The following is a 14,152-nucleotide window of genomic DNA, read 5'->3' as shown; positions in this document are numbered from 1 at the left end:
CTCTAAATATTTGTTTGTCTTATATTTTTTTTTTACTCAAAATACATTAATAAAATAAATAATCACTAATACTTTATATTAATAATAAAAAATTAAATAGTTACATATTATATTATTATTTATAAAAATAAAGGAACATTATAAAATTATTTTGTAGACAAAAAATTTTTATAGCAATAGTTTATACAAAATATGCTCTTTATCTAAATCATACCAAATATGAACTCAAGTTTAAAAAAATGGTAAAATATGGAAAACAAAATTTAAAATATGAACTCATTAATGTTTTAAGGTATGAAATATGTTTATCATTACTTAATTGTGGTTTTAATAATTATATTAAGTGGCTATTTCCAATAGGTACCTACTACCTACAAACTATTTACTTATCTAAGACTAATACCATATGAGTATTAAGTATATTTTGTGTAATATGTATTCTAGTATTAAAAAAATGTAATAGTAACTTGAATTTATGTGACCTATTACTATTATATAGTTGGAAAATTACAACAGTTATAAATGTATAATATGTGTGTTAATCAATTTTACTGGGACATAATATTTTAATAATTTATATATTATAATAATTATTATGTTAAGTTATTTATCAGATATCAATCTATATACACTGAAAAAAAATATGATGAGTAACTTTTTAAGTAAGAAATGCTTTTGATTTCTATGCACAATACGCCAATAAATATTTAAAAAAAAAATAAAATTAATTATATGAATTATAAGAATATAACTATATTGGCTTTTACTTAGACCTATTTAACAATGAATAACTTCTTGCAGATTAACTCATTAGTCATTAGATAAATACAATGAACAGACATGTAAAATCAATAATTAGTTAACTAGAATTTTTTATTATTACTCCTTTTACTTTTCTATACTTAATACCATTAAATTTGATTAATTGTATTGTCTGTATTATTAATATTTAGACAAGACAATAAGTTATTATCTAACCTAACTAATAACTAAAATTAGTATTTAATTGAAAAAATTTTTTTATGTAGATATTAGTTTGATGATAGTTTGTATGTTTAATCTTAAAATCACTGTATTTGAAAGTCGGTTTAATGAAGGAAAAACACCTGAAATATAAGTAAAATTTAAAATATTAGTAACTAGATTACATTTTATTTGATCATAATAGCTATTATCATCAAATTGAAAAATACTAAAAATATAGCACTGTTATAATAAATATATTTTTATCAATAAATTACCATCATATATTATTATAATAAAAAAATTTTAAATTACTAAAAAAAATATGCTACAATTTAAAACAAAAATGATTAGTATACAAATATTATTTGTTTTTATGATATTAATAACTTATAAACAAGAAAATATAAATTAGAGATATAACAATAAATATATAATATAGTATAATATTTCATTATTTTGATGATATAACCAGGATCCAAAATGGTAGAGTATGATTAATTAAATTGTAACTTTTTTTTATATTCATGTTCAAAAAATTTGAATAATATGTATTATTTGTATTTATATTAATTATAAAAATGAAAATTAATAAACATATATTCATAAAACAAAGGATACTTGTAATATTAATTATATATTTTACATTTGAGCCTGTCCCTGTGTGGACGTGTTTAGCACGGCCTATTATATTCTCGATGAAAAAATAATAAAAATATGGATATTTTTATATTTTTTAACTATAATAATTATTATTTTAAGTATTTTTATTAATATTGTACAAATTATTCATATTCCCTAAAGAATTACGTATCTATAAAAATATCATGAAAAAATAATGGATTTGAATATTAGTATACTTATCTAATAGAATAAGCAGCATCGTTTTCTTGGGACTATTCAACAATCCTGTAATTCTAGTAGTTCACTGACAGTTGGTAGATTGTTTTGAAACATCACTTAGTATATACGTGTTTTTTAACAAAAGTATATTTTCAATCAACTAGTTTTCAGGTTCTGGAAAATAATAAACTCAAATTAGTATCATAATAAAAGAAGTTCCAGGATATATTTTACTGCGATATTGACAAATAACATTTTCATACAGCTTCAATGGGATGGTCTGATAGGTGGCCAATGAACAACAAAGCTACTCAAATAAAACAAGAATACGGTGACGCCACACAATGTACACCATAGTAACAATCATAAATTGTTCAATTTGATTTAGGTAATAAATACTATGTACCTATGTACCTGCAGTAATGTGTAGCATCTGCATGTCAAAAACTCCACAATCCACAATGCTGTTTGTTACTAAATCATTATTTAATCAGTCCAAGTTGTATTCTTGTATGACGATCGCTGTTGTACATCAGCAAGACGGAACTCGGGAAACTAGATTTGTGTTGAAATCGGAGTAACAACCATTGACGACTGCTAAAACCGCAATAAAAGGAATATTTTAAACAATTAGTATTCAACTTAATCGACAATTTGACAGTAAAACGTACAGGTAATAGAATGAGTTGCAATATACATATACCTATTACCTACAGTACGACGAGCATCGAGCAGCGTGTTGTAGTGTGTAGTCGACTGGAGCCGAGATTTATGTTGATTATTCAATAATAATCTTTAAAGACCTTTGAGGCCTTTTTAAGTAGAGTTGTTCTGGAAGCCGCTATAAGAACAGACGACTTCGGGCATTTCGGCACCAAAACTGTTATTTATCTTTATTTATCAGTTATCAGTGTTATCACATAACTTATTTTATAATATCACATAAATACGTACGAATCACGAAACGCGCGGAAATCTTAGATCTATGATCTATCAATTTTTCATGTTTTTTTGTAAACTAACGATTTAAAAATTTTCAAAACTCGCTCGTAAATTAAATTATTAAAAATAGGTAATAGTGAAGGATATCGACGACGCCATAGTAAAACAACGTAGTTACAATAAAACGACCGCCGTCGTTTGTTTACCGCTGCTATACGTGCTCTGACATCTCAGATAGTAATAGTAAATAGCAATAGTAATCTACCATTGATTATAAATACTAGTATTTTAACTGCACCAATTTAAATTATCTGAATTATTACTAAGCAAATAGTTTTACTGTTATTGTTCAAATAGAAATTTAAATACATTTGGACTGTATAAATTACTATAGTTGTACTAATGTTCAACATTTTTAAATGAGACACATATATATATTTTATAGCTCAGTCTACAACAGATACTGTTAAGTTTTAAATCTATAATATATAATAACGTTCTAATAATCAATTAGTTGTCATATGTTATATGTAGATATCTGCAGAAATCACAATATATGTAGGTGTTCAAAGGTATTAGGAATGTCCAACAAGACATTAACTAATAATAACTAGATGAAAACTTTTAAAGCTTTATAATTTAACTAGTTTAAGTGGCTACTATTTATCAACTTTACAGTTAAAATACAACAAAGCTTTTTAAAAAGTTTGACGTAGGCAATTTTAGCAAAATTTTAAGAAAACTTAAAATTTTAAGTACTTACCTACTAATTCAATGTAATACACTTACCTATAATACGCCAGTACCCTATAATGATTTGTTTTTGCAGCAAAAATCACTTGGACTGTAATCAAGTTGTAAAAAATAAAGTTATAACCCAATATGTATATTGTAGGTTTGATATTGCTATTTTATAAATGTATATTTAAATTTTAACGTTATTAGTTTTAATCTTAAATTTAAACAATTAAAAAAATAAATAAACTAGTTGTTTGTTTTAAAATATTAATATTAATATAACTTTAATTTTTTTTTAATAAGATAATAAAAAGAAAATGTAAATTGGGGCTTAAATTAATAATTTATTTTAATTAAATACATATGTATATTATTAGTTATTACATAACAGTAGTTCACAATGACCTGATCTCTCTATTTTAATAGATTAATTTTATACATAGTGATAGTATTAAAAAATAACATTCATTAATGTCAGCCTTTGCCTCATATTTACCTCAGTGCGTTGTGCAGTAGCGTGTCCAGCACAAAATAATTGAGTAGGTTCGTCTTGTTCTGTAGTGTGTACAGAAGTGTATTTACAATTTTGGTATCCTATAGATGCAAAAATATATTGGCGTCCCTTTTCCCCTTGAAAAAAACTTGACCTTAAAAATTTAACTTCTAGCCCGGCGCCCCTTTAAAAGGCTTACAATTTGGTGCCCAGGGCGATTGCCCCCCTTCACCCCTCCCTAAATATATCTTTGAGTGTGTGTATAACTATTAGGGAAGATTGATCCTATCACATGGGATATGGCTATGATAATAATGTTCAATAATAAATAATAAATATTAATAATAATATTTTTATTTGTGATAACAAAAACCAAACAGTCAAATAAAAATTGGGCAGGCCCGAGCCTAGTTAACCTACCATGTAAACACGCCACTGGGCCGTTCTGTTTAATAAATTTAAAAATAACACAGAATTCTACCTCTTGATCTTATGAAAAAAAAACATTTTACCATATAAACCTAATATTTAAATAATATTAGTATAATATCTATGACTACTCAAATAATGTTAAGTTTATTTACAATTTAAGTGCCAGTTTATTGTAAAAACTTTTAAATTATTAATACAAATTATTGCAAACAATTGAATAAAAATAATTAATAAATAATAAGTAACATAGAAAATTTTTCTATCAGTCAAATTAATTAATTTTTTTTTTATTATAAAAATATATCCATAATTAAATAACAATAAAATAATTATAAAAATATTATAGAATTAAATAAATTATAGTTGAGAATTAATTAGAAAAATAATTTATTTTTCGGACTTAGAAAAATTACGTAAAAAAAAAATAAAAAAAAATTTTTATTATAGGATTAAATATTTTTATAAAGGATTAAAATAAAGGAAAATAAATAAAAAAAAAAGAAATAAACAAGAGATAAATATTTTGTTGAGAATTGAGAAAAAATTTTATAAGGGTAATCCGGTGAAAATAATACGGGATAAATAATTTGTTGAGAATAAATAAAAATAAAAGTGAATATACGTTGAAAATAATACGTAATAATTATTGTATTAAGAGAAAAATTTTATAAGGATAATCCGGTGAAACTAATACGGAATAAATAATTGTTGAGAACAAATAAAAATTAAAGTGGGTAATACGTTGAAAAATACTTGAAATTTTCATAAACTTTTTATACATGGTAAAATTTTCAAAATATTTCGACTCTTTTTGATTTATGTACAAACATTTAGTATTTAGAATTTTTTTATTCAATAGTTTTATTTCTAAAAATGTAGTTAAAATATTTTTCGCATTTTCAAAAAACAAAAGTTATTCATATTGGAATCACAAAATCTTAAATATATATTCATTATATAATTTTTTAGTCATTGTAAGATATAATTTAGACGAAATTACATATATTTAAATTATGAATAACAATATTGAATAGGTACTTTGTTATACTTCAAAAACATTACTTGTGGAAACTTACAAATTTTACGTATGACTTTACACATAATAATATTTTAAAATATAAAATTAATTTAACCTATTGTATTATTAATGTCTAATTGTAAAATAAATTACTTTAATAGAAATATCAAAATATATATAATGATGATAATGAAATTTACTTCTTATAGTGACAAAAGATGATAAATCGTCTCCGCTCAATATACGTTTTTCGTAAAAATATATTCGTATATATATATATTATATCATTGAATTCTAATTAAATATGAATTTTCCATACAGTTAAAAGAGGATAATATTACGATGATAGATTGATAGGTAATAATAATATTAAAAATTACAACTACGTGTATCAAATGTATGTATCTCAACAATATAAATAATAATATTTATATGATACGTCGTGTTAATAGCATAATATTATAGGTATTATAACCAATTCTATTTTAACATAGTATGTATACATATTATGCAATAAGCGCCGATATATTTTAAATATACAATATACCTAAATGTATGAAGCTTTCTTATAAATCCATCGAATTGAAATTTAGGGCATATAATAATATATGCTGCTGTGCTTAAACGTTCGTTTAACCCTGAACACAATATTCGTCTGTGTGTACTACATGAGTATAAATATTAAAATAAATGCGTACGATTTTTTTTTGTTATGTAACAGTTATATATAATATAATATAAATTATAAAGTAAAACATAAAACAATATATGTGAGTACCGTGTAATATTTATATATATATATATAATAATAATGTATATATATATACAGAAATACGCGTAGATTATTGCCTGTTTACCGAGCGTTCACTCGTATAAGGTATAAACGCATTTGAATTTTAGTCTAGATTTGTTTCTCCCACAAAATCAAAAAAGAATTTAGTTCAATTATTTATCTCATTAAAAAATGTATTGCCTATTCTTACGTTTATTTTAAATAACTACATTACCCCGCGCGAATGGCCCCGAATGTTAAATTAATATTTAATATAGGTATATTTGATTATTTTAAAAGTTACGCTGTGTTAAGTATAAGTAGCTAGGTATATACTGGCATACTGTCAATAACATACTATATAGTGAATATTTTTTGGTTTCGCCATTTTGTAAAAATCTAAAAACATAAAATAGTTTAATTTGTCTTAAATCGGTGGTTTGACTATATATAATATACAGGTCTAAGGTTATATTCAACTAGTTATAACAATTATTTTATTTTTACTTTATAAGTACAAAATATTAATAGTTTTTCGTAAACCAACAAGTCCCTATTTGTACCCCACTTTAAAATGAAAATTTTGAAAAATGCTTTCTCAACTCTCTCTGAAACGATTAGGTACTGTCAAAACTGTCATGAAAAATTACCTAAGTTTAAAAATTGTTCATTTATATGATTTGTACAGACACGTCGTGATCCGTGGTTATTGTCGTGGAAGTTTCTATGAGATAATAAGTAATAAGTATAGTATGTTTATTCTATTATTACGTGTACAGTGTAGTTATACACTTATACTATATGCATATTAAATTCGCCCTATGAGTAGATTTATTGGTTATTATATTATTATGTCCACATAATATTGGAGTCCACACAGCTTGACGATAAACTATGAAGATAGTAAACGATAGTTAGGTATAGTATATACTGCTATAAACATAAACATCGTCTTGTTAACTGCATACCAATTATTACTAGTTACAACTTACATTTTATTTAATAACTGTTAATACTTGATAAAATGATAACTAACATTTTGAAGATTGGATGGTACAATACCGAAATGGTATATTATAGAGTATAGACTACTATAGTGACAAGTGGTTCTGGGAAGGTGCTCAACTACAAATAGGTAGCTAGTATAGTAACAAACCGTGATCTGAAGAATATTAAATTAATGGAGATTGGAGTGATGGCCGGTGATTGTGCCGATAACATTGTGATATGTGATTATAAGTTGTAACGCGATTATGTTACAAAAATTACGGCTGACTTGCAATACACATTGTAAATAATATAACAATGTAAAACGCTCATAAGTCATAATAGGTAATATTTTTATTAAAGCCAAATTTTAAGTTTTGCATTTTAAAAAGAGTGGCCCACGAAAACCGAAAATTTTTGTTTTAGGTCTTCTATTACTATTACCTACTGGTAACTTAAAACATTTTTTTTTTTTATTATTATTTCTATAAAAAAAAATTCATAAAGTTGACTTTGTTATATATTGATATTTCCTATTTAACAGTCATTAAACAACCATGGAAAAATGTCAGGCGCTTATATTTTATTTTTATCGAAGAACAAAAACCAAATAGAACTTATACTACCATTCTAATCTATTAAAGTAACATTAGCCCTATATTTTCATAGAATCTTAAAGAAAATTATTATGTCAAATATAATGAGACGGTTTTTTCGATGATTGCTATGCTATTTATTATTTCGAATAACTAATTTATTAAATATAGAATAAATACAAAAATATTAAAAAAATAAAAAAAAGTTATGGATACAAAAACTTGTATAAATGTTCATGTAATAAATAATTTTAATTATTAAAAAGCTGTGTGAATGACTTAGGTTTTAAAGAGATTAAGTAAATTTAATAGTTTAGTTAAATATATTATGTTTGAGTGCTATTTTATTATTTTATATAATTTATTGTTTTATATATGTAGTGGGCCAGCAATTGGTCGTCGAAATTGCAGGTCGTTTCGAAATAAAAAGAGTCGAAATATTTCTAAGTGTCGTTTATTTAATTAATTAAAAATATTTTAAGTCCAAATGATAGATTTCTGATATAGACTGACGTGAAGGTGCTTGCGCTAATTCTGGTAAATCACGTCTGTTGGAGTCCTCTCCGGGGCCCCCTTATATAGTCTGTGTCCCCCGACCTACTACCCATGTACCCTCTGGCCTATTCCTAAGCGCGTCGTTTGTTCTCACACTATTACGCATTTCAGGATGCACGTGCGATGATTAATCTCGATATGACATCCGGTGGCGATCTGCCCACGCACAGGTGGTCAACCGCAATCACTGTGTCCGAGTTCCCAGAACTCGAAATGTGATTAAAAATATGTTTATAATATATAATGGTAGGCCTATGGTTGGGTTAGGTTAATGCATCGCTGGATTTGTTCATCTCCTAGTCCTGAGGGTTAGAATCAAAAATGGGTTTTGTTATTGTTAGGTTAGGTTTTTTAACTTCTAATAACTATTTTTTTTTTAAATTTTTTGGACGCTTCTCAAACAGTTAATTCAAATAAAGAAACAAATATTTTTAAACCATCTTATGATTCAGACAAAGATCCTCTATAGAAAATTGATAAAAGCCAAAGTATTTTTTTACAATATCAATAAGATGAATATTTGAATAATAAAATTTAAAAAATTTTATCTAATTTAAATTTTGTTAAAACATTTAATAAGCTATTTCATATACTTAATATAATCTATATTTACAATAAAAAATAAAAAAAAAGGAATAATATAAAAAAATAAAATTAATTATGAAAATAAAATTCAGTAAATTAAAAAAAAAAATTTTAGAAGTCATACAACCTATTTAACTTAATAGGCAAATAATTAATATTATATTATAATATACATTAATTATTATCTATTAAATAGGTAAATAATTTTTATCCATTAATTATTACATAATTTATACATAATGTTAGATGTTATAATATAATGTTTAACTTAATCTAACTCTGACACAATAATTATGATTTGTTTTATTTAAATATTTTATTAATATATCTTTTATGATGTATATGTTGGTTTTAATTTAAGCTGTAAAAGTTATTGGTATTATGTCTCGCTAAATTTGCGTTGCTATAAGCAGTATTAAAATTGAAATTATATTTTTAGTCTTATTATCAAGTTATTTAGGCCTTTAAAAAATAGTGTATATTTTCTAGTAATAATTATGGTACTGTATAATTAAACTTCTGACAGCAACTCTTTTATTTTATAGAGAACTGTTATTGATGATAGGTATTAATTGTATAACACCTGAAAAACATGCCTCTTTATTAGTTGAACATATTGACAAAATATAACATCACTTCATCTCCTGTTGGGACGTGGACAATTCAAAAATATGAGGATACTCAATTAATATACAAAACAAGTTCTGATTGCAATGACATTAAAGTTAAAAAGTATTATTTTGTGATCAAAATATTGAAAACTCAGGTAGGCAATACACAAAATATTATAATTAGTTTGCCATTGCTTAAAAAAAAAAAAAAAAGCTTATACAATGTTCACATACAAATATATTCCATGTACCTACCCATGTAAATACATATTCTTATATAAATAATGGTACTTATTTTTTTTTATAATACTTTATAGGATCTGGTACTACATCTGATATTTTAAAACTGCCACAAGATAATAGTATATTACAAAAACAGCCAAATATATCTGATGGTATGTGTACTATTTAGTAATATACTATCATAAGTTATAACTATTAAACTATATAATATATGTAGTTATTATTGTAACCAAATGCTATTTATTGACTAACAATTAAGTTGTTTGTAAATTTTTTGTATTATACTAATTTATACTTAAATACTTTCCTAATTTCTGATAAATTGTATTGATTTGACAGATTTTCAACAGTTTATTACTAACACTTTAGTAAATATAAAATATGACATTAGTATTTTTAGTATGGTACAATCAAATAGTATTAGTAAATAGTATTAATGGCTAATAAAAATACATCAGCCAAAAATATCATAAATCTTGATAACATATTTCCTATTAAAAGTCATAATAGTTAGAGTCACTGAAAACAAAAATTAAGGCTGATGAAAACATTAAAAATAAATTGGTATTATACTTTATAATTTTTAAAACTGTCCTCTATTATATAATTGTCTTGTAAAATGTATTTATGTTTTAAGTTACTCAGTTGGCAGAGTTAATAGGTGTCAATAATGTTGGAAATAGTGTTCAAAGAATTGTATCAAGAATGTTAAGTAATTTTTTACAATCTGAATATTCATTACATGGATTTAAATCAAAGCTATGTTTTCAAGCTTAAACAACTATTGAGTAGGTAAAGCATATAAAACTGATTTATTTGGTATAAGACATAAGTCAACAATAAAACTAAACCTATTAAATATAAAACCACTATAGGTAGGTGATAGATATTCTTAATAAATATTGAAATATGCTACATTTTATTTTATTAATCTAACATTATTATTGTATATTCTAGATGTTATACAACTTAATGTAAAGTACAGTGTTGTTCCTGAAAAATAAATTGACAATTTGTTAGGCATTAAGCTATCCCGTGCTCCCAACCGTATTAAAAATCTATTTTAAAAACAATAAAAACTCTTGAAAATTCTTACATTTTTTTAATTCTTAAACATTTTTTTATTGACTTTTTATAATATATAATAATATTCACCTGTTATATTTTTATTTGATGATACATGATGTATATTTTATGTTTAAAGTTTATTTTATTATTTTTATATTGGATCATAATATATAAATATAAATTAAAATAATTGATATTCCAATATGTTATTTAATGATAAATATATAATATCATTATTCTTTAAAATGTGTATGCTATATGAGAGTTAATAAATTAACATTATAGTTGAATTTGTTTGATTAATTACATTAACCGCATATATCTCAAAATCATTGTTTAAATAAATATTTAAAAAGATAATTTTCTATTACATTATTATAATGTTAAAATAAAATTATATATAATATAATTAACATTATGATAATATTGATAATATGTTGTTAATATAACATGAAATCAATGGCCAAATAATTTTGTAGTAATTTTACAGTAACATGTACAAATATTATCATAGCATTTATGAAATGTTTTACTAAATGTTACTGTTTTGTAATTAACAGTCTTATACAATTTTAATAATATTATTTTGCTGTTTGAGAAAATTGTTAATACTTATAATTTATAAAATACCAAACTAAGTATTTATTACAATGTAGTAGCTCTATCATATAATATATTGTATATACATTTTACATTTAAAAAATTTTGAATTGAGAAAATAAAAAGTCCCTTACTAATTTATTAATTATTAAATTTTAGCTAATGTTATTATATTTTAATTCAAATTTTTATCATCGTTTAGTAAGACAGTTATACTAATTAAACTATTAATAGTATCAATATCAACATGTATATAAATAGCTTATGTGTTAACACATTTACAATATAATCTTAGTATAATTGTTTGTTTAAGTATCCATAAAACACAATAAAAGTAGATAATTTAAATTCTTAGTGTTATAGTTTTTATATCTGCTTAATAAGAAAACTGAAAACTCACTCTGTTGTACTGCTATACGGTAGAACGGTGTGAATAGGTTTGACAGTATAAATAGCTTATAATTAATCTAAATATTTAAATATTTCATTGCTTATTGCAAATAATAATAATATATATACTACTATATTATATTAATCAATCCATGAATAGTAAAATGAATTGGAAATTTATAAATTTTTAACCACAAATTTTAATGATTAATAATTGTTGAAGCCGATATAACGTTTAATGTCAACTATTCGACAGACCGATATTACAGCAATTAAACGATATCTTATTATTATTATTTAATATCATTATCTGTATCTTCTCATGGTCTGGTCAGTATAACTACGTACCTAAATTGTATTGACCGTTAGTAACGTCATAGTTAGTAGAGCGTTCACACATATAGAATCATATAAAAATCAATTATCATATGTATTATTTATATTAATTAATTATTTAAGTATTTGTGTTTTACGCTATCAATAAAATATACTTTTACCGAAGTACGGGTTATTAGTGATATAAAACAATCCCCCTTCGGCCACAACAATAAAATCTCTAGATAAGGTTATTACACTATTTTCAAATAATCAATTCCATTTAAATATAATATAATTTCTTAATATAAAGACTAATGATCATTGTAAATTTGTAATCCCACTTTTCGAACTACCTACTTGACACTGCACGTCTGCACTTAATGACAAAAATTATACATTAACGTCACCAAAAATGATGGCTCTGGAAAATTATTAATTAAAATACTATTAAATTAAATCATAACCAAAATGCAATTTCATATATTAATATAGGTACCCACGCAAATTCGAGGGTTTAGTTATATTTATTCGAAATGATATTGTACTTCATACAATATAAATATACATAGTGGATGCTAATTGTCTTTATTTGACAACTAAATATTTTAATAAAATAAAATAGGGAAGGATTTCAGTTAACAGCTCCCTAAGTGATAATATAATAACATTTATTATGAATATAGGCATAACATTATAACTATAACGTCAATAACCAATAATGTCAATTTCTATAAACACGTTACACTTATCTTAATAGGTTAGGTTTTAAATAAAATGAAACACATTTTCATACAAGAAATATTCTACCATTATCAAAATAAAAAGACATTTGCCTTAAAATCCAACCATTTCTTATTACCTATCGATTATTGTTAATTATCAGTTAATATAACTCATATTAATAAACAATTAAAATAATTTATAATCTTTATTTTTAAAAAATGTCTAACTCTCTTTCTGCAATACAAGCATAACTTAAAGGAGACAGATAATTGATATCTTTAAAAACAGTTATGTACATACTCTGTTTTTGATCAATAAAAAAAAATAAAACACTGGTAGATACCTACAATATATTTTGTATCTAAAATATGTAAATACAATAATAAAATGTAATTACTAATTAATATTAAACAATATTTAATTTTTATTTAATATTACAAATTTTTGCAACATAACTTATTCATCTATTTTGATGATAAATTTACAAAAATTGGACAGTAGACTATTCTTTATTACCAGAGTTTCTACTGATAAATTGTTCAAAATATCCTGATATATCAAACAATGAAGAATTTAGAATTTCAAAAGACATGAGCTTGTAATAAATAATATAATAATAATAAATTTATAATTATATCCCCTTATGTGCATCTACACAAGAAACTATCTTTATTTTATTCCACTACAGTACCATACCAATACACACCAATAAGTAAGTTTTTAATATATCCTCATTTATGACAAAAATATTTTTAATAATTATGAATCAAATATATTATTAAACACTAATATACTCAGTAATCAATTCAAAAGTTAATACAATTTACATTTATGCATTATACATATTTTAGTCTGTACAAGAAAATGGTAGAAATCAAACTATAGGTATTCACTAATTTTATAAAAAAAATTAATTAGTTTTGAACTTAATGTACTTTCCAAATTAAAATTATCCTCAATTACACATATACTATAAGATATTGAACTAGACATTATCATATTTTGTATAACATGAAATTTAAATTAAAAATACATAATACATTTACAGTAATTGTTTGGATATCCGCACATATCCTTCTATCCTTGATCAAAATTAAAGCAAATAATCAACTATATTATAATAATTAATATTATGTATTACTTTTTTAATATTTTTATCATCTTAAATTATAGTAAGAAAAATATTTGTGAAATATTTTTGTACAAAAATTTAAAAAAAACATATCGTAAGGAGATTCATATTTTTATACGATCAAAATCGGCTATTTTAATATC

General features: G+C 23.4%; 1 long non-coding RNA gene across 1 annotated transcript; it reads right to left on the bottom strand.

The window, feature by feature from the left end:
• Positions 1-160: 160 nt before the first annotated feature.
• Positions 161-2,685, bottom strand: LOC132924559 (uncharacterized). The gene is made up of 3 exons (XR_009661343.1): positions 2,517-2,685; positions 2,221-2,403; positions 161-1,980 (listed from the first exon to the last, which is right to left on the bottom strand). It is a non-coding gene; the product is annotated as an uncharacterized LOC132924559 (long non-coding RNA).
• Positions 2,686-14,152: the final 11,467 nt, after the last annotated feature.

Source organism: Rhopalosiphum padi, chromosome 3, assembly GCF_020882245.1.
Source record: "Rhopalosiphum padi isolate XX-2018 chromosome 3, ASM2088224v1, whole genome shotgun sequence".
NCBI classification, from domain to species: Eukaryota; Metazoa; Arthropoda; class Insecta; order Hemiptera; family Aphididae; genus Rhopalosiphum; species Rhopalosiphum padi.
This window is presented reverse-complemented; position numbering and strand designations above follow the sequence as displayed.